Below are 26653 nucleotides of genomic sequence, written 5' to 3' on the forward strand. Positions count from 1 at the left end.
AAAAAGAGATAAACCTTCGATTTTCCCGGCAAATAAGAGTTGACTACCATTTGATCTACTTCATTCGTCGGAACATAACTTGTTTCGTCCAATTTTCCGATCAAAAATTTTCAACGGAAAGAAGAAACAAAAGAAATTATCAAAAGAGGAGAACCAATTGGCCACTGTTGATTTTTAGCTATGCTTACACAATTAGAGCAATTGATATGGACAAATCATCTTACACTTATGTCATAGAGTTCCAAAAGTTGAAAACTGTGACTTCTACAACAAATCTTCCGGACTAATTTCTTTAATTAAAAAAAATGATGAGAGAGAAGCTCTAACTTCTCTGTACTTTTTTCTCTTTCCTCTCTCCTGAACAACGGCTAATTTCTAACAGTTTCTCTTCCCTAACGGTAACACTGTTGGCACCCCCCCCCCCCCACCCACCCTTTTCTATGGAACTGCTGGAAGCCTAAATTCCGGCGGATCCCAACCAGAATTTTGCTACTGTTGTTACATCGATTACAATACCTCCTACAACCACTATACAACAAATTCAAGATGCTGTGAAAGCCAAAAAAAAAAAAAAAAAACACAATGGATTACATGCAGTCATTTTTCGAACAAGAGAATACTGTAGGGTGATGGTAGCGGCTCACAAACAAACTATTGTCGAAAGATTCACAAGCTTTCGCCCCCCAAATTGATAAAATCTGATCCAGGTTCTCTGAACATTTTTCTCTAAAAGGAAAAGTTACAATAGGTGTCTTTGACAATTTCAATGTGTTTTTAGATTTCACTAATGAAGAGGATTTTAATACCATCTGGTTTAAGAGATCTGTGGAAATCAATGGACTCTAAATATGGTTGCAAAAGTGGAGCCCTGATTTCAAGCCTAAGGAGACTTACCCATAGCTCTTGTACGGGTGTTGATTCCAAAATTATCTATCCATCTGTATAACTGGTCTTATTTGAAACAAATTACAAGTTTTATTGGTACCCCTTAGAGATGGATGTTGTGACTAAAGCAAAAACTAGGGCAAGTATGGCCAAGGTTAGAGTAGAATTGGATTTACTCAAACCTTTGATTTAGAGTATTTGGATTGGGGAAGAAGATGAGGAATCACCCCTAAAAGATTTTGAGCAAAAAATTGAATATGACTTTGTTCCAAGATACTGTAAACACTGTAAGAAATTGGGGCGCTCAATTGCTGAATGTAGAGTCATTGAAAGATTAGAGCTAAAGAAAAGATGGAAGCAAAAAAGATGGATCTTGAAGGAAAGAAAAAGGAATCTAATAAGCATGAGGACAAGAAACAATTGGAGGAAAATAAAGAAAGAAAAGAAAAGGGCAAAAGGATGATGAAGGGAATGAAATTGTTGAGATAGAGGAGGAAAATAACGATAAGGAACAAAATTTGGGAGTGGAAACACAAAAAGAAAAGAGAACAATGATGAGGATGATGGTTTCACTAAGGTCAGTGACAAAAACAAATCCAAAAAGAGCCACCACTAAAAAAACATCTGGTTCAGATTCAACAATGAAAGGTTTTTCAAGGGAATGGGCATAATGTTGAAGATGAGTAGGTGGAAAATAATAACATGGACAATGTGGATGATGAAAAAGGATACAATAATGAAAATAAGAAAGAGGTGAATTTATGTGAACAAATACGAAGGTAATGAGGATAATCTTGTGGAGAATATGGTTGAAAAAGAAAATATTGAAGGGGGGGAAACCAAATTCAGACTGGAGAAGAGCATCACATAGAGCAAGAAAATCCATATCAAGAAAATTCAAACCGCTCCCCCCCCCCCCCCCCCACGATAGCAATAACAATAGCAATAGTCAGCAACAAATCAATAAAAACAAGGATGACAGCATACATGAGGTGCAGGAAGCCTCAGCTATTTTGAGCTCCAGGATTAATAATGATGAAGGAATACAACTATATATGTTGATCTGAATTGTGGGAGTAGCAAACCATTTTCAGAAATGGAAGGAGGCTCAGAGGATGAGGTTGCTGAAAGCTTGGTGGAAGTTTTTGCTGCATGTCCTAAAAATATGACAGATGAAGAAGATTGCTTGGAAAACCAGGAAGCTGAAAAACAATTGAAAGAGATAGTGGATAAACAAGGTCTATCTCCAGGCAGAAGAGGAAGAAGCAAAAAATACAAAGCATGACAAAAACTGTAGAGACAAAACTGCTCCTCCTAACAAAGGAAAGAGGAGAACAAGAGCCCCAACTCAATCTTCCTAATGATTAGTGCCATTTTTTGGAATATCATAGGGGTAAGATCCAAAAAAGTTATACACAGATTGAAAAATCTGATAAATATCAATCATACTCAGTTTGTTGCTATTAGTGAACCAATGGTCAACAAAAACAAAATTGATGGGTATAAGAGATTTTTGGAATTTCATGATTGTGTTTCAAATGATAACGGGAAATTATGGTGCTTTTGGAGTGTCAATCTTCAGAAGAGGGATATCATCATAGATGAACAACAAATTACTATCAAGTTTCAGCAAAACTCTGGTGATCAAAGTACTACTATTACTACTATATATGCTAAAATGCACTGCAAATGAGAGGACTGAATTATGGGAAAGTCTCACTAACATCAGCTGCGGATTGATGGTCCATGGTACAATGGAGGTGATTTCAATGTTATCATAGACACTGATGAAAATCTTGGGGTAATCCACATAGAACTTCTAAAAGTTTGAACTTTATTAGCTGTATGGATCAGTTTGGGGTATCAGATATTGGTTTTGTGGGTCCTAAATTCACTTGTTGTAACAATAGGGAACCAAGATATAGAATTTGGAAGAGGTTGGATAGAATCTTTGTCAATGATTTATGGGAACAACATTTTCAGGATAATGTGGTGAGACATTTGGAGAGGACTGGGTCAGATCACAGGCCCCTTCTTTTGAAATGTCAAAACAATAATGATTTTGGTATTAGATACTTCAGATTTTTAAATTTCTGGGCAGATCAACCAGACTTCTTAAGTTTGGTTCAGGAAGTGTGGATGTCACGACCCGGCTACGGGCCATGACGGGGATCCGAGTCTAACCACCGAAAATCGCTCATTCTGTTACTCATCTACTCTCATTCATAATATATACGCTCATAATCATAGAAAACTATTATCATTTGAAACATATTTCCTTTATATATATATAAGCCCTTCGGCTATCAAAATAATATATATACATGCATATACGCTAAGAAGAGCGTAGAACCATACTACCCCGGCTGCGTATCCACGAGCCTTTTCTAGCCCCAGTCTTAGACATATGGACGAACGGGACCCCGTCATACCCCAAAATATATGCACACAAAAATACGTCTCAAAATAACACCTCGAAATAAAGGAGGGCTCTGTCGTCTGATGGCATAGCTCACTACGGGTCTAGATCGCCTCCTGTCATACTGTGGGCATGAACACGGCGTCGAAAACAGAACGTCGGTGCGAACATTGTCTTGAGTATGTAAGGCATAAACGATAATGAGACATCAATGAAATGAGGAGGCATCAAATGAGGAGCAATGCAGCGGTATGAATCGTAAAAGAAATAATGCATGCTTGGCTTACTTTCGTAATCATCATCATATCATGTATGCATATAAGTATAAGCTACCGAGGCCGTATGGGTGCGGTGTGATAATCATTAGCATTAGCATTAAGCGTCGAGGCCTCCCGCGTTCGGGGTGCCATCTCATGCTAAATCCCGGCTGGTGGTGTGCACGCCCCGTACCGTCAGGCCATGGTTGTATATTACGCCTTAGCGGTATTTGCCTACGCCATATAGCGCGTGTAATATCATCATCATATACTCATCATAACATGCTCATCATAATATACTTATTATAATACATGCATAGGAACTTCAAGAGGCAAATTATACTTTATCGGGGTGACATAAGGTTAGTGATCCACGATTACATTATGGAGCATTCATAAACGATGCCTGTAAAAATTAGCATTGGTGAGAGTGTATATAATGATCAACATTAATGGATTATAGATAGCGTCATTAGCTTTATAGGAACATCATAGCATGAACTCTAGAATCTTTTAGACTTAAGCTCGTAAATTAAATCATTATCGTGCTCTGGTTTATCTCTTATCTCATAAGGCTATTCATGAGCAAGGACTCTTGGAGTTTCTTAAAGATAGGAAATTCATGAAGAAAGAGAGAAAATCATGCCATAAGATTCATGCCTTAGAAAGAAAGTACTAGCCTCACATACCTTTGTCGCTTAGCTATTTTATTACTCACTCGTTCTCCACAATGCACTCGTTTTACCTTGAAGAGAATTCGTGTCGTCATTAGCTACACAATTACAAGAATGTGCTTACTAGAGCTAGAGAAAATTAGGCGACATTTCCTTTGTTTATGTGACTTCCTCCATATTCCATATCAACTCCCGAACATTCATAATAACAATCACAACATTATAAATAACAAGCGTCATTCATTTGCATTATCCCACGTTTAGCAATTTCACTTCAATTCTCCATAATCATGACCAAAGTTCGCTATCGTGTTCTTTCTCATACAATACTTATTCCATGTTCTAAATGTCATTTATAACGTATTTACAATCTCAACATATCCATTTTCATGATTGATCAAACTACCACTCAATAATCGCACTTTATTCGCTTTCTTCATGACCCATTTTCTATACTCTTCTACAATCCAAGTGTTTCAACTTATCAATACTTCAAACATCATGAAAAGATCATGAAACTCACCTTAGATGATGGAGGGATAAGCTTTGAATGGTAATACACCTCTTGCACCAAAACCCTAGTTCACTTCTCTTGGAATTTCTTGGCTTAGATGACTTTAATGGGTTTCACACTCTTGATTTATGTTGGTTTGATGAAGTTGATCATCAATTTCCTTTGTGTTCTTGTGGATGGAGTGTGGAGAGTATTCTAGAGGTTTCTATGCCCGAAATTGGTAAAATAATGAATTTGGGACGAATTGGTTCTATATATAGTGGTCCGAGAAAATTCTAGGCAGGACGCTGACATGCGAGCTTTGCTAGATGCAAAGCGTGCTTTGCTAAACTCATGTTGTGTCGCAAGCACGTAGAGATCACCAAATTTCTTTGGAACACTGGCCGGAGCACAGCTGGGGCGGGAAAGCGCTTTCTTTGCTCACGTGTTGTGCCATGAAAGTGCTCCCGAGAATGTATTTTTCCAAACTTCACGAGAAACTTAACTCCGATGATCCGACGAGTCTTAAACCTTCCCGAGCCTTACTAAACATGGTTTTACTCCATTATATACTCAAGATGGACATATCTATTCCCGCTGACCTGGAAAAATTTGTCCCGCTAGGACAATTAGCTTTTAAGCGAAACTCGACGTATGAAAATGAGAGGTCTGTCACTTCCCGCTTTGGAAACATTCGTCCTCGAATGTTAGACTCTTAGGAATCTTATAAAAATTTCGCCAGAGTTTCCTTTGTAAATATGCCACTATCATCTTGTCACAACGACCCAAAATACATAATGCCTCATAAGGCCACAACAACGACAACAATAAAGGCCACACATGACCACAACATCATAAAGAGAAGCATTACATACCTCAAAATGTTGATATCTCATCTTGGATCTCTTCTTTCCGGGGTTGAAATAAGTGCGGGTACTTGGACTTCATGTTTTCTTCCGCTTCCCAAGTCATTTCCTCTCTTATTATTCCGCCACAAGACCTTGACTAGAGGCAACCTCTTTGTTTCTAAGTTTCCGTACACCTCGCCTATCTAGTATGGCAATGGGTACCTCCTCATAGGTCAACCTTTCCGTCACTTGAACATCATCTACAGGCACGATTCTAGTAGGATCTCCGACACACTTACGGAGCATTGATACATGAAAGACTGGATGGACTGATTCAAGTTCTGGAGGTAAGTCTAGTTCATAAGCTACTTGGCCTATCTTGCGGACAATCTTATAAGGTCCAATGTATCGAGGACTTAACTTTCCCTTCTTACCAAATCTCATCGCGCCTTTCATCGGTGATACTTTTAAGAATACCCAATCATCAACTTGGAATTCTAAGTCTCGCCGACGGTTGTCCGCATAAGATTTCTGCCGACTTTGGGCTGTCAATAGTCGGTCTCGGATCACCTTGACTTTCTCTACTGCTTGTTGAATCAACTCAGGGCCTATTAGCTATACTTCTCCTATTTCAAACCATCCAATTGGAGACCTACACTTCCTTCCATATAAAGCTTCATACGGAGCCATTTGAATTAGCTATTGTTGTATGCAAACTCAATAAGGGGTAAGTGGTTATCCCAACTACCACCAAAATCTAACACGCATGCTCGTAACATATCCTCCAAGGTCTGAATGGTACGCTTGGCTTGTCCATCAGTTTGCGGATGAAATGCCGTGCTGAGCTTTACTTGGGTACTGTTAGAACCCGTATTTTAGTACAGTGGAATAATCTGGATTAATTACGATAAGTTAAGGACAAAAATTATTTCGGGATACAAAGTCGGGATTCTTGACCTTCGATTTTATTTTGAGATATAAGTTGTGCATGAATTTATTGGTATGGAACAATTAGGAAAATTTGGGACCAAAAGTAATAAATTGGAAGATAAAAACCATCCACAATTTCCATGGTTGGCCCACACAAATGGTGTTCAAATTTAATTGGTCCAACACATTATGTGGGCCAATATTTTTGTACAACTCAAGGGGGATTAAAAGATGACTTGCTAGTCATCTTTAGCTCATTCCACACTTGCAAAAAAAAAAAGAAAAAAGAAAAGTGAAACCTCCAAGGAGGAGCTCACGGCCAGCCACACAGAAAAATTCAACCTCCATTTCTTTTCCTTCCAAAAATATTTTGTTGATGAAAACCCACTATATTGAGGTCCCTAAGTAGCGTGGAAGCATTGTTGGAGCGTTCAATCCACTATTTCTCATCTTTTGGAAACCACAGGCTTGTGGAAGTTGAAGAGAAAAAGGTAAGATTTGATCTTGTTCTTGTGTTATGAAGGTTATATTCATGTTGTAGTATCTTATTATGGTTGAAAATCATGAAATAAAGAATGGTGAAGTGGATGCCATATGTATGAGGGTTGGGCGTGTGATGGGTGTTGTTGTGTTGTGATTGAAATTATGAACTAATGTGTAGTTAGTTGATTATGATCATTGTAAGGTGAAGAACAATTGGGAATCATCCATATATGTGTATGTGTAGTGTTGATTGAAATGGGTCACATTATATGACAATGAGCGAATGAATATCGCTTAATGTTTTAATCGTCGTCGCCTTGAATTTTATGTTGGAAATGAATGTTCATTGGTTCAAATTGAGGTTGTAGATGTTGCGGACTGATTTGGGGGCTTTTGTATATTTAATGTAATTGGTATATTGATGAGATAGCATTGTTAGAATGTAAATTGGGGATACAAATCATGATTTGAAAATGAAGAAAAATTTTTAAGAAATTTGTCTCGGTTAGGGGGCTGTTTCGGGTAGCTTGGGAAAAATTTATGGATTGTTGGAAATGTAGTATGAATTGCTTAGAATGTCTTGGAATGTTTTGGTATGGGTTCGGGTTAGTATGTGAACATATAAGCGATAATGTAGCTTGAATGTAAACCGTTGAGTTAACTAATGTAAGTTGTTAAATAATGGAAAAGAAAGCTATTATTGTTATTTTGTCTTTCGGATTGGTTGTGGGTGTTGTTAGGTTGGTTGTTGTTGTTGTTGTTGATTGATATGGCCGAGTTGAATTCTCGGGGTAGCCTATTTTCAAGGGAAATGCTGCCGAATTTTCTGTAGAAATTAGAGTCAGTTTGGAATAAATCGCTTAAGTGCCTATGTTTAATATTGGATATTCATTGGCATATTTGTAGACTTTGGAGAGCCCGAGGTGTAGATTGGGTTTTACTTTAGATTGGCCAGTTGGGAGTGCGTACGAGGTATGTAAAGCAACCTTCCTTCTTTCGGCATGCCTTAGTTTCACATAGGCTAGATTAGAGCCTTAAAGGAATTCCAAATTCGAAATCCGAGCATGTTATGATCCTTATATATATTCTTTGGCACTCTTATGTATGTTTTGATGAAATATGAACCATTATGTATTTGAAGTAATCGCTTTCCGAACCTTGCATAGAAAAGGTTCACTTTAAGGAATTTCGTAATCTCTGAATGCCATATCTTCCTCATAGAGGCTCGGATCGCTTCAATAATTTTTATAGAAGTTTGCTTGATGTTTAATGGGTATGTTTTTCATAGGCGGGCTCAGTTCGGGTCTATACTCGTCCGCGGGTCCCGCGACGCCCTTTTATGTAAACTCGACAACTTTGAAACAAAAAGTGATAATTATTATTCCGATTTCGAATCGATTGTTTTACTTATCCTTCGGGTTTATAATAATGATTTTATGCATATGATTCCTCACTTTTCCGCTCGTGCCTAATATGATATCGTTCGCCGGTTCCCGGGCCGGTTACATTGTCGTGCGCTTTGTGATACATTCCGGTGTTATCTTGTGTTTATGGTTCACCGTGCTCCTCGCTCGAGGGCCGGGTTCCACTTATGTTTGGCGTTATGCTGTGATTGGCGTTATGCTGTGTTGTGATGTGTGACGGAGATTCGGAGATTTGAAACTTTCTGGTGTTATGCTGTGTTATGGCGCCATCGACAGGCGGGCGACCATATTTTCCTGTGCCCTATGCATAATTTATACTTTGAAAATAAACATTTTGATATTTTTAGATATGTATTATTTTCCATACTTCTGATTCGATTATTGTTCAGATTTATTTCTGTACCTTCTGCTTTGCCTACTCAGTACATATTTCGTACTGACCCCCTTCTCCGGGGGCTGCGTTTCATGCCCGCAGGTACAGACGTTCAGCCTGGTGATCCACCTGTTTAGGTCACCCCTTCTGCTACGTGGAGTGCTCCTCTCAGTCCGGAGCTTATACTTTTGGTATATATATATTCGTCTGTTGCATTTATATATATTGTTCATGGGTACGGCGGGGGCCCTGTCCCGTCATATGATTCTGTCTGTCTGTTTAGAGGTCTGTGGACATGTTTTGTGGGTCGTGCCTACCTCTGCTCAGTTGTGTTTGTATACGTTGTGTTTGGGCGATCCCATTCGCCGCGGCGGCCGGTCCGCATATGTATATATGATGCTTTGCTGGCCCTGTGTGGCCTTTGTTGGTATTTTCTGTGCGCAGGGTTATTTTGGTTAGTCAGTAAAACAAAGGAAACTCTGCCGAAATTTTTCTGGAAATTATCTAACTTTGAAACACCGCCTTGTCGGCTTTTGCGATATTCTTGGATGCGTTTGATATAATTCGAGGTAGCGTCTGGTAGGTGTGTATGGGTACCCAATTAGGGTACCAGTCACGGCCTACGGGGTTGGGTCGTGACAGTACCCAAACCTTCTTGGAAAGATTTCCAGAACTTGGCTGTAAATTGCGCTCCTCTGTCTGTAATAATAGATATAGGAACACCATGGAGCCTCACAATCTCCTTGAAATACAACCTTGCATAATCTTCTGCTGAGTATGTGGTTCTAACAGGAAGAAAATGAGCTGCTTTCGTGAGTCTATCTACGATTACCCATATGGAATCATACTTGCCTCGGGAAAGAGGTAATCCCACAATAAAATCCATATTGATCACTTCCTGTTTCCAAGTAAGAATTTCCATTGCTTGTAATAATCCTTCTTGCTTTTGATGTTCGATCTTTACTTGCTGGAATTTGAACATTGAGCTACAAATTCTGCTATGTCTCATTTCATACCATCCCACCAATATATCATCTTGAGATCATGATACATCTTTGTCGCTCCTGGATGAATAAAATACCGAGAATAATGAGCTTCTTCTAGAATTCGGCAACGTAATTCTGCAACATTCGGAACACATAGCCTGCCTCGGTATCTAAGAATCCCATCTATAGAAACTTCAAATGGAGACTTCTCTTTTCCATGCAACGTTTCTCTATAATGGCTCAATTGAGGATCTTCATATTGCCGCTCTTTTACTTCCGTATTCAAGGACGAAACTGTGGGATTATTAACACTAACTCCACGCACCACCTGCATCAACTAAACGTACTCCAAGATTAGCTAGTTGGTGGAGTTCATGAATCATTTCTTTCTTCTCCGAGGGCACTTCACATAGGCTACCCATAGATCGGCGGCTAAGCGCGTCAGCTACGACATTTGCCTTTCCGGGGTGGTATAAAATATTCACATCATAATCCTTCAATAATTCTAACCACCGCCTCTGTCGCAGATTCAACTCCTTCTGTCTGAAAATGTATTGGAGACTCTTGTGATCTGTATAGATATCAACGTGCACACCATACAAGTAATGTCTCCACATCTTTAATGCATGAATAACTGCAGCCAATTCAAGATCATGAGTTGGGTAGTTCTTTTCATGTTTTCGCAGCTGTCTCGAAGCTTAAGTGATGACTTTACCGTGTTGCATTAACACACATTCTAACCCCACACCGGAAGCATCACAATATATAACATAACCATCTGGACCTTCTGGAGTGTTAAGAGTGGAGCTGAAGTTAACCTATCTTTCAATTCCTGAAAGCTACGCTTACAAGCATCATTCCACTGAAATTTAGCTGACTTCTGGGTTAGCTTCGTCAATGGGGCTGAAATAGATGAAAATCCCTCTACGAACCTTCTGTAATAACCGGCCAATCCCAGAAAACTACGGACTTCTGTAGGCGTCGTAGGCCTTGGCCAAGTCTTCACAGCTTTAATTTTCTGCGTATCAACTCGAATGCCATCATCTGAAATAACATGACCTAAAAATGTTACAGAATTCAGCCAAAACTCGCACTTCGAAAATTTTGCATACAATTCTCGAGTTCGAAGAATTCCAAGAACGATACGTAAATGATCTGCATGTTCTGATTCTGTGCGAGAGTACACCAGAATGTCATCAATGAATACTATTACAAATAGATCCAAGAGAGGCCTGAATACATTATTCATCAAATTCATGAACACTGCCGGAGCATTAGTTAACCCAAACAACATCACTCGAAATTCATAATGGCCATATCTCGTTCTGAAAGCTGTCTCAGGAATATCTTCTTCTCTAACTCTTACTTGATGATAACCTGCCCTCAATTCTTTTTTGGAAAACCATTTGGCACCCTATAATTGATCAAATAAATCATCAATTCTCGGTAGAGGATATTTATTCTTTATCGTCACCTTATTCAACTGTCTATAATCAATACACATTCGTAAGGAGCCATCTTTCTTTCTCACAAATAGGACAGGTGCTCCCCACGGTGATGAACTGGGTCTAATAAACCCCTTCTCGAGCAAATCTTTCAACTGTGCCTTTAACTCTTTCAATTCTGCCGGAGCCATTCGGTAAGGAGGAATAGAAATAGGCTTGGTATCCGGCAACACATCAATAGCAAAGTCAATTTCTCTTTCTGGAGGGAGGCCTGGAAATTCATTCACTACCGGAACAGATTGGAAAGTTGGCGACTTTGCTTTAGTGTCATGAACTCGGACTAAGTGATAAATATATCCCTTAGCTATCATTTTTCTTGCCTTAAAGTAGGAAATAAACCTACCTCTTGGAGTTGCCATATTACCCTTCCATTCAAGCACGGGCTCTCCCGGAATTTAAAATCGAACCAATTTCATTCGGCAATCAACATTAGCATACCATGAGGCCAACCAATCCATACCCATAATCACATCAAAATCTAGCATTTCTAGCTCAACTAAATCAGCTCTAGTCTGGCGATCACATATCACAATCATACAATCTTTGTACACTTGTCTAGCTATCACGGGATCACCAACCGGAGTAGATACCTCAAAAGGTTTAATTAGCTCGGGTTTCACCCCAATACGATTAGCAACATAGGGAGTAATATAAGATAGTATAGAACCCGGATCTATCAATGCATACACATCATGAGAAAATACGGACAATGTACCTGTAACTACATCTGGGGAGGACTCAAGATCCTGTCGTCCAGCTAAAGCATACAAGCGGGGATGAGTGGCACCTGAAGTATATGCTCCCCCTCGACCTCTACCTCGGCCTGCTGGAATCTGAGGAATCTGCCCTACCGGGCGCACTAAGGAAAAACCAACCGCGGATCCTGTGGGCTGGACCCCAACTCTACCACTCACTGACGGGCAATCTCGCATTATGTGCCCAACCTGGCCAGCGTGCATGCGCAAGCATCCGAACCCTGGCGACACTGTCCGGAATGTAATCTACCGCACTGGCTGCACCGCGGTACTGGAGGTCTCCTCTGGCTATAATCTCCCCCAAACTGAGAACCGGAGGCCCTCGAACTCTGACCCTGTCCTGAACGGAAGGAGCGATCAAATCTCCTACCTGCAAATCGGGGAGGTGCACTAGTCACCGACTGGCCTGAGTGTCTAGAATGTGTACGCGCGATCCCCCTCTCGTAATCACCGCCGCCCATAGATCGGGCCCTCTTACTTTGCCCTCTATCAATATCACGATCACCCATTTGCGGGTGTTGTTGTCCTTCTAGATTCTGGGCATGGGCTTGAATACGAGAAATGTCCATCCCATTTTGCAACGAAGCCGTCAAACAATCTTTGAACAAATGTGGCCCTAAGCCACTCACAAATCTATGCACCCGATCTCCCATATCGGCCACCATAGTCGGGCATATCTAGCCAAAGAATGAAATTGAAGGCTATACTCCCGGGCACTCATATTCCCTTGTTTCAAATTTAGGAATCTATCCGCTCTAGCTCGGCGGACCTCGGGTGGCAAATAGTGGCGAATGAAAGTATCCACGAATTCTTGCCAAACGGGAGGAGGCGCATTCTCTTTCCTTGATGCTATCCAATTATTATACCACAATACCGCCACATCTCGGAGTCTATAAGATGCCAACTCCACGGATTCAGTCTCGGAGGCATGGATAATCTTTAATGTCCTCAACATCTCATCAATAAAACCTTGCGGATCTTCATCCGGCTTTGACCCAAAGAACTCCGGGGGATTTAAACTCATAAAATCACGGGCTCTGGTACTAGCTGACCGATCACTTGGGCCCGCATTCTGCCGCTGTGCCTGGGCGGCAACTAACTGCGTCAATAGATGAATAGCCTCGGTCATTTGTCGACCCGAAGTAGCCGGTGGAGGGACTGGAGGCACTGGAGCTGGAGTGGAGACCTCTTCATGCTCTTCTGCTACTGGAGGAATAGAGGTAGCATGCGAGGGAGTGGCACTCTGAGACTCGCTATGTCCTAGCTCAACCGGGGGTTCTCGGCTGGTACCTTCTCCCGCAGCGCCTAGTATTGCGCTGACTTTCTTCTTCTTTCTGAAAGGCATTGCTGAAAATTAAACAGAAAAGATTAGGTAGTTACACCTTTAACTCGGCTCTATCGCACGATCTCTTAAGATGAAAGATGGTCATTTTTCCTAAATGCCCTGTAGCCTTCTATTTATTAGTGTAGCGCACAACACACCATAAACAAGACTCTACTAGACACGGCTCGTAGACACTTCCTAGGACTGAACTGCTCTGATACCACTTCTGTCACGACCCGGGCCATGACGGTATCTCGGGGCTAACCAAAAACACCGCTCATTCTGTTACTCATCTGCTCTCATTCATAATATATATGCTCATAATCATAGAAAACTATTATCATTTGAAACATATTTCCTTTATATATATATAAGCCCTTCGGCTATCAAAATAATATATATACATGCATATACATGAAAGACTGTGAGATCATACTACCCACACTGCGTATCTACGAGCCTCTACTAGAGTGCTAGACATATGGACGGGACAGGACCCCGTCGTACCCAAAATATATGTACACAAAAATACTGTCTCAAAATAGCACCTCCGAAATAAATGAGGGCTCCTGTAGATCTGCTGATAGCTCCTACGGGTCTGGATCACCTCCCTGTCTACCTGTGGGCATGAACACAGCGTCCAAAGAAAACAGACGTCAGTACGAACATTGTACTGAGTATGTAAGGCATAAACAGTAATGAGATATCAATGAAATGAGGAGGCATCAAATGAGGAGCAATCTGTGACTGACTGTGAATCATAAAAGAAATAATGCATGCTGGCTTACTTTCATAATCATCATCATATCATGTATGCATATAAGTATAAGCTGCCCGACCGTTTAGGTATGGTGTGATAATCATTAGCATTAGCATTAGCCTGCGTCGAGGCCTCCCGCGTCCGGGGTACCATCTCATGCCGCCCACTAGTAGTGTCTGCCCATGCCATCTGGCCATGGTGTATAGCTGCCCGCCTTAGCGGTGACTGCCCGGCCATATAGGCGCGGTGTAATATCATCATCATATGCTCATCATAACATGCTCATCATAATATACTTATTATAATACATGCATGGGAACTCAAGGACGATTATACTTTATCGAGGTGACATAAGGTCGTGATCCCCTAATTACATTATGGAGCATTCATAAACATTCTGCCTCACCTTGAAGGAATTAGCATAAGGTGAGTGTATATAATGATCAACATTAATGGATTATAGATAGCGTCATTAGCTTTATAGGAACATCATAGCATGAACTCTAGAATCTTTAGACTTAAGCTCATCATCATCATTATCGTGCTCATAGTTTATCTCTTATCTCATAAGGCTATTCATGAGCAAGGACTCTTAGTTTTCTTAAAGATAGGAAATTCATGAAGAAAGAGGAAAATCATGCCATAAGATTCATGCCTTAGAAAGAAAGGACTAGCCTCACATACCTTTGTCGCTTAGCTATTTTATTGCCTCCTCGTTCTCCCTTAATGCACTCGTTTTACCTTCAAGAGAATTCGTGTCGTCATTAGCTACACAATTACAAGAATGTGCTTACTAGAGCTAGAGAAAATTGGGCAGCATTTCCTTTGTTTATGTGACTTCCTCCATATTCCATATCAACTCCCAAACATTCATAATAACAATCACAACATCATAAATAACAAGCATCATTCATTTGCATTATCCACATTTAGCAATTTCACTTCAATTCTCCATAATCATGACCAAAGTTCGCTATCGTGTTCTTTCTCATACAATACTTATTCCATGTTCTAAATGTCATTTATAACGTATTTACAATCTCAACATATCCATTTTCATGATTCAATCCAAACTACCACTCAATAATCACACTATTCACCCATTCATGACCCATTTTCTATACTCTTCTACAATCCAAGTGTTTCAACTTATCAATACTTCAAACATCATGAAAAGATCATGAAACTCACCTTAGATGATGGAGGGATAATCCTTGAATGGTAATACACCTCTTGCACCAAAACCCTAGTTCACTTCTCTTTGAATTTCTTGGCTTAGATGACTTTAATGGGTTTCACACTCTTGATTTATGTTGGTTTGATGAAGTTGATCATCAATTTACTTTGTGTTCTTGTGGATGGAGTGTGGAGAGTATTCTAGAGGTTTCTATGCCCAAAATTGGTAAAATAATGAATTTGGGTCGAATTGGTTCCATATATAGTGGTCCAGAAAATTCTAGACCGACACAACATGCGGCGAGCTTTGCTAGATGCAAAGCGTGCTTTGCTAAACGCATGTTGTGTCGCAAAGCTTGCAGAATCACCAAATTTCACTGGCACACTTTGCTGAGCAACTGCGCGGCCGCAAAGCGCGCTTTGCTGCTCGCATGTTGTGCCACAAAGTGCGCCAGAATGTGATTTTTTTCCAAACTTCCACCGAAACTTAACTCCGATGATCCGACGAGTCTTAAACCTTCCCGAGGCTTACTAAACATGGTTTTACTCCATTATATACTCAAGATAGACATATCTATCCCCATGACCTCGAAAAAATTTGTCCGCTAGGACAATTAGCTTTTGGCGAAACTCAACGTATGAAAATGAGAAGTGTAATAGTGGACTACTGATATTACTAGTAATGCTAAGTGGAAGTTTCATCAAAAGCTAAAACTGTTGAGTAGAAGACTAAGTGATTGGTCCAGAACCTCCATTGGCAATATTTTTGACCATGTTAAAGAATGGGAGGACAAAGTTCAGACTCTTGAAGAACTGGAACTCATTGACAATAGTGATCAAGTAAGAGAGGATCTCAATAGAACACATGTTGAGTATATCAGATGGCAGTCCATGCAAGACTCCATTTTGAAGCAAAAATTTCAAGTCAAGTGGTTTGAAGAAGGTGATAGTAACTCCAAGTACTTTCACAGTGTTATTAGAGACATGAGAAGGAGGCTACAAATTCACAGGATTAAGAATAGCAAAGGTAATGGTTACGTAGTAATGACAAGATTGGTAAATCAACAACTAGACATTTCAAGAGGCTATTCAAAAAGCAAAAATCAGACATTGATCCAAGATGTTTGGAGGCTATTCCTACTGTTGTAACATCTGAGGACAATGAAATGCTCAATGCCATTCCTGGAGAAGAGGAGATTCATGAGGCTATATATCATGAACATGAGTCCAACAAGCTCTGTAGGACCTGATGGATTTAATGGTAACCTGATGGATTTAATGGTAAGTTTTTTCAAGTTAGCTGGTCAATAATTAAGAAGGAAATCATTGATTTTGTCCATGAGATTTTTAAGGGGAAGCAATTGTCCAGTTATTTCTCTCACACTTGTCTTGCTCTTATTCCTAAAGTTGATACACCCACAAACTTCTGTGATTTAAGACCAATTAGTCTTAGTAATTTCCCTACTAAGATAATTACTAAAGTTTTGTCTAGAAGAGTCAATACTTTTCTACCAAAACTCATATCTGAAAATGAGAGTAGTTTTGTGAAGGGGAGGTTAAGGGGAGGTTAATTACTGATAATGTGTTATTGCTCAAGAAATTATTCAAGGTATATCCCAACCTAACAAAGGGGGTAATGTTGTGATAAAACATGACATGGATCAGGCCTATGACAAGTTATCCTGGAATTTTCTAATTGTTGTGTTATCAAAGTTTGGTTTTTCTAATTACTTTGTTAATTTGGTTTGGAGGCTAATTTCAGGAGTATGGTACTCAATTATTATAAATGGGACAAGAACATGTTTCTTTCAATCTGTTCAAGGTTTGAAACGGGGGATCCTTTAGCCCCCACTTTGTTTATAATAGCTGCTGAGGTTTTTTCTAGAATGGTCAACAACCTAACTGTTAATGAAGATTTCATTCCTTTCTCCATGAACAAAAATGGCCCATGTATTAACCATCTTGCCTATGTTGATGATGTGGTGATATTTAGTAGTGGTAATACCAAGTCCATTAAACTTGTCATGAAAACTCTAAAGATTTATGAAAAATGTTCTGGTCAGATGGTTAATGAAAAGAAAAGTTTTTTCCTTACTTGTCCTAAAGTTTCTACTTATAGGATTAGGCTCTTACTAGTTTTCTAGATAATTCTTTCCCTTTTACATATTTAGGATGTCCTTTATATATCGGTAGAAAGAGACCTCTGTATTTTGAAGATATGATTTCCAAAATTGTGAAAAGATTGAAAGGTTTGCAAAGTAAATTCCTTTCTCCTCGGGGAAGAATGACTCTAATAAAACATGTTTTACAAGCTATTCCAACTCACGTACTTGTGCCTTATGCCCTCCAAAAGGGACCTTGTCCCTAATGGAGAAGTATTTTTCCAGGTTCTTTTGGGGCTCCTCAGCAGAAAAGACTAAACAACATTAGGTGTCATGGGATAGCTTATGCTACCCCATTGAGGAGGAAGGTGTTGGTACTAGGAAGATGCAAGATGTTTGTAGCACTTTAGCTATAAAAACATGGTGGAATTTCAGGACTACTGACTCACTTTGGTCTATGTTTCTTAGAGCTAAATATTGTATCAGAGGTCATGTTGTTACTAAGAAATCGAGATCTGGACAGTCTCATGATTGGCAAAAAAAATGATGCAGATCAAGCAAGAGGCAGAGAGATGTATCATTTGGGAAATTAATAAGGGTGATAGAAGTTTCTGGTGGGATAATTGGACAAGACTTGGTCCATTGTCCAATTATGCTAAAAATGTTACTAAATCTGGTAAACTTGAGGTGGATGCCTTCATCAGTGATGGGAACTGGATCATGGATAAACTTTATGATCTACTACCAGATGATGTTGTGCACCAATAAGTTCTATCATAATTGGTAAAAAGGATAAAGAAGATTTACCAGTGTGGAATGAAACTAATGATGGTTGTTTTTCTAACAGGTCAGCTTGGATGATGATAAGGAGCAAAAGAATAACAGATGTTTTTATGAAGAAATGCTGGAACAAGAATGTACCTTTTAAACTTTCTTTCATGATATGGAGGATATTAAAAGGGAGAATTCCATTTGATGAGATTCTAAACAAACATAGAACCCCTCAGAATCAGTTGACCACAAATTGTTTTTGTCGCAATGTGACTTAGAATCCATCCAACATGTTTTTATTGAAAGTGATGCTGCCAAGTTTATCTGGAATCACTATGGAAGACCCCTAGGCTTGGCTCATGCCTATTAAAGAAGTGTTGAACAAATGGTGGAATTTGGAAACAAAAAACAAGGTCCACAAAATGATCATCCACAAAATGATCATACAAGTTGTTCCCGTGATGATTATATGGGAGATTTGGAAAAACTGGTGCTCTTGTAAATATGGATATCAAAAGAAATTCTTGTATAGTAGGATGACTTATAAGATCCTATGGAACATCAAATTATCCATTGGTAAGGCTTTTCCAAAATGTGACTGGGCTATGCCTTGGATTAGGATTTGTGATCCTATCGAAAGATTGAAACCTGTTCTTAAATGGAAAAAAATGTGTTGGGAAAAACCTCCTGTGGGAAAATAAAGGTGAACACTGATGGGAGTTTTATTCAAGGGAGTGGGGAAGCAGGAATTGGTGGACTAGTTAGAGATGATCAAGGAAACTTCATCATGGCATTTTCACTACAAGTCAACTGCAAGAGCAACAATGAAGCAGAGGCACTAGCTGCTAAATTTGGAGCAAACTGGTGTCTACAGAATGGATATAGGGGTTTTATTATTGAGATGGACTCTTTAATCATCAAGGATATTCTCATCAAGAATCACACCAACAATCAGAGGCTCAAATACATAATTGAAGACATATCACAAATCCTTCTTCAAGTTGCTGCTTCACCTATACATTGCTATGGGGAAGCAAACCAAGTAGCTAACATTCTAGCCAAAAATGCTTCTATTAAAGGAACGTAATGCATGGGAAAATTGGAACGTAGAAAGAAAAATAATACTAGTAATAAACTTGGTGGAAACTTTTGGTCATTCAGTGAATCTGCCAATGAATGAGTCACTTTAGGTGGAGAAGAACTGATTATTTATCATAACAGATATTTGATTATGTAAAATCTTTTATTGCATTTCTATAAAAATTCATGACGATGTTATATTTCGTAGCAGTGTCACGAGTTCGAATCTGGTAACCTCTTGGCTATTGCTAGTCAAATGAGCCTTCTTTATTCTCAGTTAAATATGTCCAAAGAGGGATATTGCACATCTGCTTTAATTTCTAGCCATTTATATTATACAAAATTTTTGTAATGGATGTTTGGGATCGTCATAAGGGTAACTAAAAAACCTGATTCAACCAAGAAAACTTTTTCTATGAGAAACTTCCTAACGTGAATTTACAATCATTATTATATCTTTTATTTCTAACCTAATGTCAGATACTCGTATTGAAGTTCCGATTAATTCAGTTCGGTGATGGGTAAGGTCCAATAAGGCATTTTTCCATGGGAATATGCAGTTTACTGGACCGTATATCATATTCGTGCAGCTTTTCATGATAACCCTTGTTTTCATAATAATAAATTCCAACACTTCTTTAACTTTGAGTATTTATTGAAAATTATTTTTATGCCATGTCGAAATGTTATCATCTGGCCTTCACATGTTCTGGTTATAAAACAAAAAGTTGGTTAAATACATGGTAGAAAATGAAACATATCATTTTTAATTCAGCAAAAAAAAAATTGCGATGTTTATATTTTGCAAATAGCATTAAACAAAGAGTAGAGCCAAACATCTTTCACATTGGACTACATTTTCAGCCACATGTTTGCTCAAATATATTATATGTTGCATTGTGCTATCAAGAAAGGTATCAATATCATTAACATGAATTTTGGTCAGGTATAGGGCAACTCGTGAAACAATGTAGGAGACATACGCCAATAGCATAATCTATAAATAAAAAATGTGTAAGATAAAAACCCAAAAGTATATTAGTTTGTACATAATAAAGTAGAAGTGTGGAAATTCAATATAATTATATGTAATTTAATTAAGTTGCTCATCTTTATAGAATTTATACGAAATCTAATCATTTTGAGTTGAGCAATATGTTACAAAATAACACTAATATTCAGAAGATATTCTAACTTCATATGACTAATGGTTGCTTTTTCTTTAAATTTCTATTTTTGGACCTGAAACAAATAGTGTTAAATTATAAACATAAATAAAAATAAATTACACAAAACTCATATATGTGACAGGAGATACATGTGTAACATGTCACTACTAAAAAATCTTTATTTTCCCACTGAAAAATGTCCAGTGGCTATTTTCCACTGAAAGTCAGTGGAAAAAACCTAAATAATAGTCTTTTCACACAAAAAAATTAGGAAGTTTCCCAGCGTTTTAATGCGAATCTGTTTCCCACTATGCGTTTTTCCAGTGAACTGGTTCGGTGGAAATGAGATGGGAAAATCATATTTTGTAGCATAAATTTCCCACCGAATATCGGTGGGAAAAACATCTATTTCTAATAGTGTGTCTAGTTATAATTATTAATTAGGCAGAGTTTAAATTTCACGGAGAGTATTTTCCTTCCTTTCCTTTCCTTTCTCATGCTCTTAATCCACCCAGTTCCAACAAAACTTTATCTTATAAAACATAAGATTGACAAATTACAATTACCTCTATGAGGGTTTCATGTTTTTAACTGTTTCAAATATTAGGCTTGATCCTTGAACTTAATTATATTTCTACTATATTAGAAGCACAGGATCGTCGTCATTCCAAAGGCATTTTGGTCATTTCACGCGTGCCTTTCAATCTGACATCTGAGCCGCCACGTAATAATTCATATTCTCGACCCTTCTTCTCGGCAAGGCCAAGGTAGTCTCGCTAAAGTAGTTTTTACACATTCTCTCTCTTCATTGTTTCCAATACCCAATTGACCATCTTCTCTAGAGCCCCTAAACAATAAACACATGCATGTATACAATAAACATAGTGATTGCTTTGATAAATTGAAGGGGCTAAAAAAAAGTTTGAATAGCGTACCAAGGCGGTTCTGGAAGCCATGCTCTCAGTTTACTGTGTATTTTTTGCTGTTAAGTAAGGAATACTTGGAGCTTTCACTTTTTATTACAGTTTGGTGGAAATCTGATTTCAAGAATCACATTAGAGTCAATTCCCATTTTGATATAGTGCTTTTTCGGGTGTTTTTAGCTTTTTATGTCATAATTTTTACAAAGTATTGTTTTAGTTCTGTTCCCCCCCCCCCCCCTTCCATTCCTGTGTTTAGCTGTTTCTGGTTCTAATATTGATGGGTCGTTACTTTAATTTACTTATAGTTTCATGTGTTTAGTTTTTCTTTCAATCCCTCCATAATTCCTAATTCCAGGAGAAGTAAAAATTAATTTTATTTTCCATTTAATTTGATATTCAGGAACAGATTACTCTTGCTTATGGCATCCGCAGCAAGCTCCAATTTGCGGGTAAAGAAATAGTCATCGACATTGATGCTTCAATTTTGGGCAAGGAAGTCCTTGGTGACTGCATCACTTGCTTTTATTGAATTTTTTGATATGGTTATCCGCAAGGGCTAATATTGAGATGTAGTTTGGAATCAGCTTTGTCCTCTTAAATTTTCTGCATTTATGTAGTTAATGCATATGTGAAAAGGCCTATAAGTATGTTAATTCCACCAAAATGGAGGTATGAGATGCATTTTACTTTGAATTATGTGAAGATAATATAGTAAGAAGGGAATAGATAGAAGTGGTGAATACACAACTAAATATTAGTAGTAACCAATTTAGGCCCATGTGTGTTCTTACTCGCCAACTCTAACCCTTTTCTTTTCCTCTGCTGAATTATTGGTCATGTTAGGCAACACCTCTCGTAATAGCTTTATACCATTCTTTTGAAAAAACAAAGTAGTAGTAAACGATAAACATAGCTAAGCTAATAGTGGTACTTCTACTGCTTCATTTCCAGAATGCTTAAGAGCTTTTAGCCAAACAAAACTAGGGAAAGAAAGAGAAGAACAGAATTAATGGTGCTTCCATTGCTTCCCTGCTAGAGTGCGTAATGAGAAGAAGAGAATGTTGTTCTGTGTTAGTATCTGTTTTGGCCTCTAAATTTTAGAAGATGTAAAAGAGAAGTTTCTTATTTAGCATTTTGGAAATAACAGGGTAAAAGCAAATAATGGAAGAATCTGAGTACTATGATGTTCATGGTGTTGCTTCTGTAGCATCTCCAGAAGAGATATGCAGAGCCTATTATCTCAAGGCTTTTGAATTTCCTTCTTTATGTTTTACATTCTAAATTTAATTTTTTCAGCTTTGCTTAGTGATTGTTTTTATTGTAGTTTGTTACACTCTAAGTTTCATCTGTTTGTACTTTTAAAATTTGCTAAATGGATGTAATTAAACATTTTTGGGATGTTTGAATTAGGAAATTAAGGTGTATTTTTTTTTTCCATTTGATTATTTGTTAAACTAACATTCATTTGATATGAAGTACAAATGGTGTAGAAACGACCATTTTGGTATGTTGAAGGAAATATTTGACAACAAACACATTCACTAAATTGAAATTGTACCAGATTATACGAGGAGTGAAAATTATCTGAAGGGGTGTGTGTTTCTTTTCTTAAATAATGCACAAGATTTTAACATCATATTTGTTGTTTGTAGAAATGACATTGACTGACATCTCTATTAGAGTTCATATATATTTCTTTGATTGTTAACTCAACAACTCTTTTAGTTAGCTACTACATTTCTTCCTATTGAAACAAGATGCTAAAAGCTTCTGCATAGAGACAGATAATTGATTTTCCTGTTAGTAGGAGTGTCACTAAGAGTAGTGAATCATGTTGTGGAGAGAACTGCTAATAGGAGGTCTCATTCCTTATTGTGTCAGTGGCTTAGTGCGTACAAGTAGATTTGTTTGGAGGATGAGCTATAAGATAACCTTTATATTCTGTTATAGCTTATTCTGAATTTCTAATCACTTTACTGCATAATTATGTACTGATTGGTAAGCTAAATGAGTATATTTGAAATGTATATTAACTATTGTCACAGTTACCTGGTATGTTACCCCAATGACCATATTTAATATTTGTCAGGTCTCTATATTTAAATTCAAAACAATGATTAAAGATTTTTATTTGCATACTGATCTTGGCTACTATGTTTGTCTTATATACAAGCATAATTTGTGATTCTCGAACATGTCGAGAGGATTGGACTGTTGGAGTATACATGTAATATTTGAAGTCGAAGATGCATATATTTTTTACAATTATTCTTTCTGGTTAGCTTCTTTAGAGTGTAAATATGCTTAGCTTCGACACATTTTCAGGTGAGAGGTGACATTCTGCAAGTACTTCCATTCTGTGATTAGATGTTTGTGGTTGTGACATAGTTCTCATACCTGAGAAGAGTTTTCCTACTTTGGCAATGACTAGATCGTAAGGTTTTTACTTTTAAGTTCGTCACTCGCTTTAAGAGTTAATAAAAAGAAGCTATCGCGAAAATGAAATTTTATGCCTTCAATACCACAACTAAATGCTAAGATGCTCATAGCGTTCCTACTGGAATTGCAGTCATCTCACTGTTGCATTCATGACCAAAACCAACCGTTGGGACTCCGGCTTACATTACTCCAGAGGTCTTGTCCAGAAAAGAATATGATGACAAGGTATCTGTGTAATTACTTATGTGATTTTTTACATTTGGAGCAGAGGCAATGAAATATTGAAGAAGAGAAAGCTCCCTTAAATTTAAAAGATGGCACATTAAAAAGATGGCATTTAGAGTAAAGCCTATAAATATGGGTCAGACCAGAGACGTATCTATTTTGTTTAAATGTTCACAATTAAATAAAAAGGATGAATTCTTGTAAGTTGCTTAATGTGTTATGACAGTAGTAGCCTATTGAAACAAGCTGTTGGAGGCTTAATGTGTTATGACAGTAGTAGCCTATTGAAACAAGCTGTTGGAGAAAGTATCTAGCCTGAGATTAGCTTGGCTAGGTATCTTTAATAGATGTCATCTTCAACATGTTAACTTTTTTCTATTACAATGTATTCTGAAACGAAATCTGCATTAGTACTATTTAAAGCTTATAGGAGTTTATATTAAGATATATGTGAGATTATAAATGAATCTTTGTGATATTGGTTATGGCCTAAAGTCCTAAAAAAGATTGCGCTGAACGAGGAATGATAAAGACCAAATGAACATGTCAAGGGAGCGATGGACCATTTATGTATGTTGTGTTAGTATAGGCGATGCTATTAGTATAGGCGATGCTCTTTTGGATTTGCTGTGAGCATAAAATTCAAACCAACGTCAACAAAGCAGAAGACTTTGGATTTAAGACATGTTTTAGAGATTCCTTATAAGCAAAAAGAGAGAGGAAGAATGAGTGAAACTTGAAAATATACCCAAAGAATAGATTCAAAAAGAGGAACGAAGAAAGAAACACAGAAAACATACCAAAAATTAGGAGTACAGATACCTTAAATTGGAAGCACAAGTGGTTACGGGAAAGTTGAAAAAAATCACCAGAAGAAAATAAGAGAAAGAGAACTCAGGAGTTCTGAGACCCAATTTTGCTCTTGGGAGTTCTTAGTGTTAGTGATCTCCTCGCAATCTATTTAAAAAGAGACTGAGTTCATTTGAGAAAGGTAAAATGAGACGTCGAAATTAAAGGAATAAGAAACTTGGTATAGGGTTGTGTATCATTGTGTTGAGTTACAGATAGGTGGTCTGACAAATTAAGACACTGCTGCTACAATTAAAGGTTGTTCTAGCTTTGGGTGCTTCATTTTGGCAATTGATCAAAATGAGAATCTAGGACCAACAATTGACGTATAATTTATGGTAGTTAGTAACTGTTATTCTTTATAGATTCACAATATACACACATATACTATCGCACAAAGCTGATAAGATTTTGTTTAATTGTTGTGCTTTTTTAGTGCTAACTTTGTTGTTCATAACAAGTTAGAACTTTCTCGTGTTTGCGTAGCATCCTTGAGTTCCTTTCAACACTTTTGTAGATGTATATATTAGAATTTTTTTATACAAATGTACGATACCGATTCTCGCTAGAAGTTGAGATCATTTTATCAATTGTACGAGTTCATTCTTTATTTATCATTGTCAATAACATTTCCATTTTCCGTTTTACTGATAATTTCAAATGTTGTTTAGTATCTACAAATCATTGCTAATAGACTTTTAATATTCCCTAGCTTTCTGATTCCTTGGGATAACTGCTTGCGTGGTATAGAGATTTTGGAAGCTGAAGAGTGGAGATGTGTGATTTTTCAGCCTCTATACAAGTGAGAGTTGTCTTTAGGTGGAATTCTTCCACCAACTACCAATGGCACTGGTAAGCTCATATGTAGGAGTTGGACAAGATTACCAGTCTATGAAGCTTATTTTTGTTGGGAAACACCCTTTTATATTAGCTCTGTTGGCAGGCAAATATGGTCATTCAATTGAAGCATCGGACTATTTGAATGAGGACACAAGTATGAACACAATATAGATATCTGCATCTTTCCTTTCTTGTGTTAAACCATACCAACATTATTAATTTGGAGTGAAAATATAGAGCCTGCATTCAGTGTGTAGATTTTAGTGTTGGGCCCGTGCTGCATAGCCATCTAGTTACTACTATATAAGTGAGGATACAAATTTTTTGTAGTCCTCACAGAGTCAAAATAATAATTTCATTCTTTAATGATTTGGATCGGCTCCACCCCTACACGTGTTGTTAGTGTTGACTTTTCTTGCATGCTTCCAATTTATCCTCATCTTTTCTTTTAAAATCAAACTTACTTGGGTCCCCTTATTGAATTAGCTTTTGCATTATTTGGGTTATACATTTTGGGCTTTGCTTCTTTGATGAGCTGATACACATATGTTTATAAAGATTTGTTCTAAATTAATTTTTCAGGTATAATATTAAAAATTATTTTCTCTTTTTAGTCTATTTTAATTGTTATGGTTATTAAGAATAATTGATCTAAAATTGTAAATTAACAATGACTTTAGCTAAAAATACTTATCCCAAAATAACTATTAATTTAGATAATCAAGATTAAACTTTGAAATTATTTTTAACTATACCCTTATAATTCTTTTTAATATTTCTTAAGTCTAAAAAATATCTAATAAATAGGGGTAACTTAGTAAATAATATCTTCTTTTATTATTTTAATTAATGAGCGTGAAAAGAGCAAAAACAACAGTTAAAACGGGATGAAGTGGGTATTTTTTAAGGGGCGTGCAAAATATATAAACATGCCAAGTAAAATGGATCAGAGGGAAGTACATT

The 26653-nt window shown here is 37.6% G+C and overlaps 1 long non-coding RNA gene across 1 annotated transcript; it reads left to right on the plus strand.

The window, feature by feature from the left end:
- Positions 1–22515: 22515 nt before the first annotated feature.
- LOC132067495 (uncharacterized) lies at positions 22516–25877 on the plus strand. Its single transcript, XR_009417158.1, has 2 exons — positions 22516–24001; positions 25563–25877. It is a non-coding gene; the product is annotated as an uncharacterized LOC132067495 (long non-coding RNA).
- Positions 25878–26653: the final 776 nt, after the last annotated feature.

This window comes from Lycium ferocissimum, chromosome 8, assembly GCF_029784015.1.
Source record: "Lycium ferocissimum isolate CSIRO_LF1 chromosome 8, AGI_CSIRO_Lferr_CH_V1, whole genome shotgun sequence".
Classification (NCBI taxonomy): domain Eukaryota; kingdom Viridiplantae; phylum Streptophyta; class Magnoliopsida; order Solanales; family Solanaceae; genus Lycium; species Lycium ferocissimum.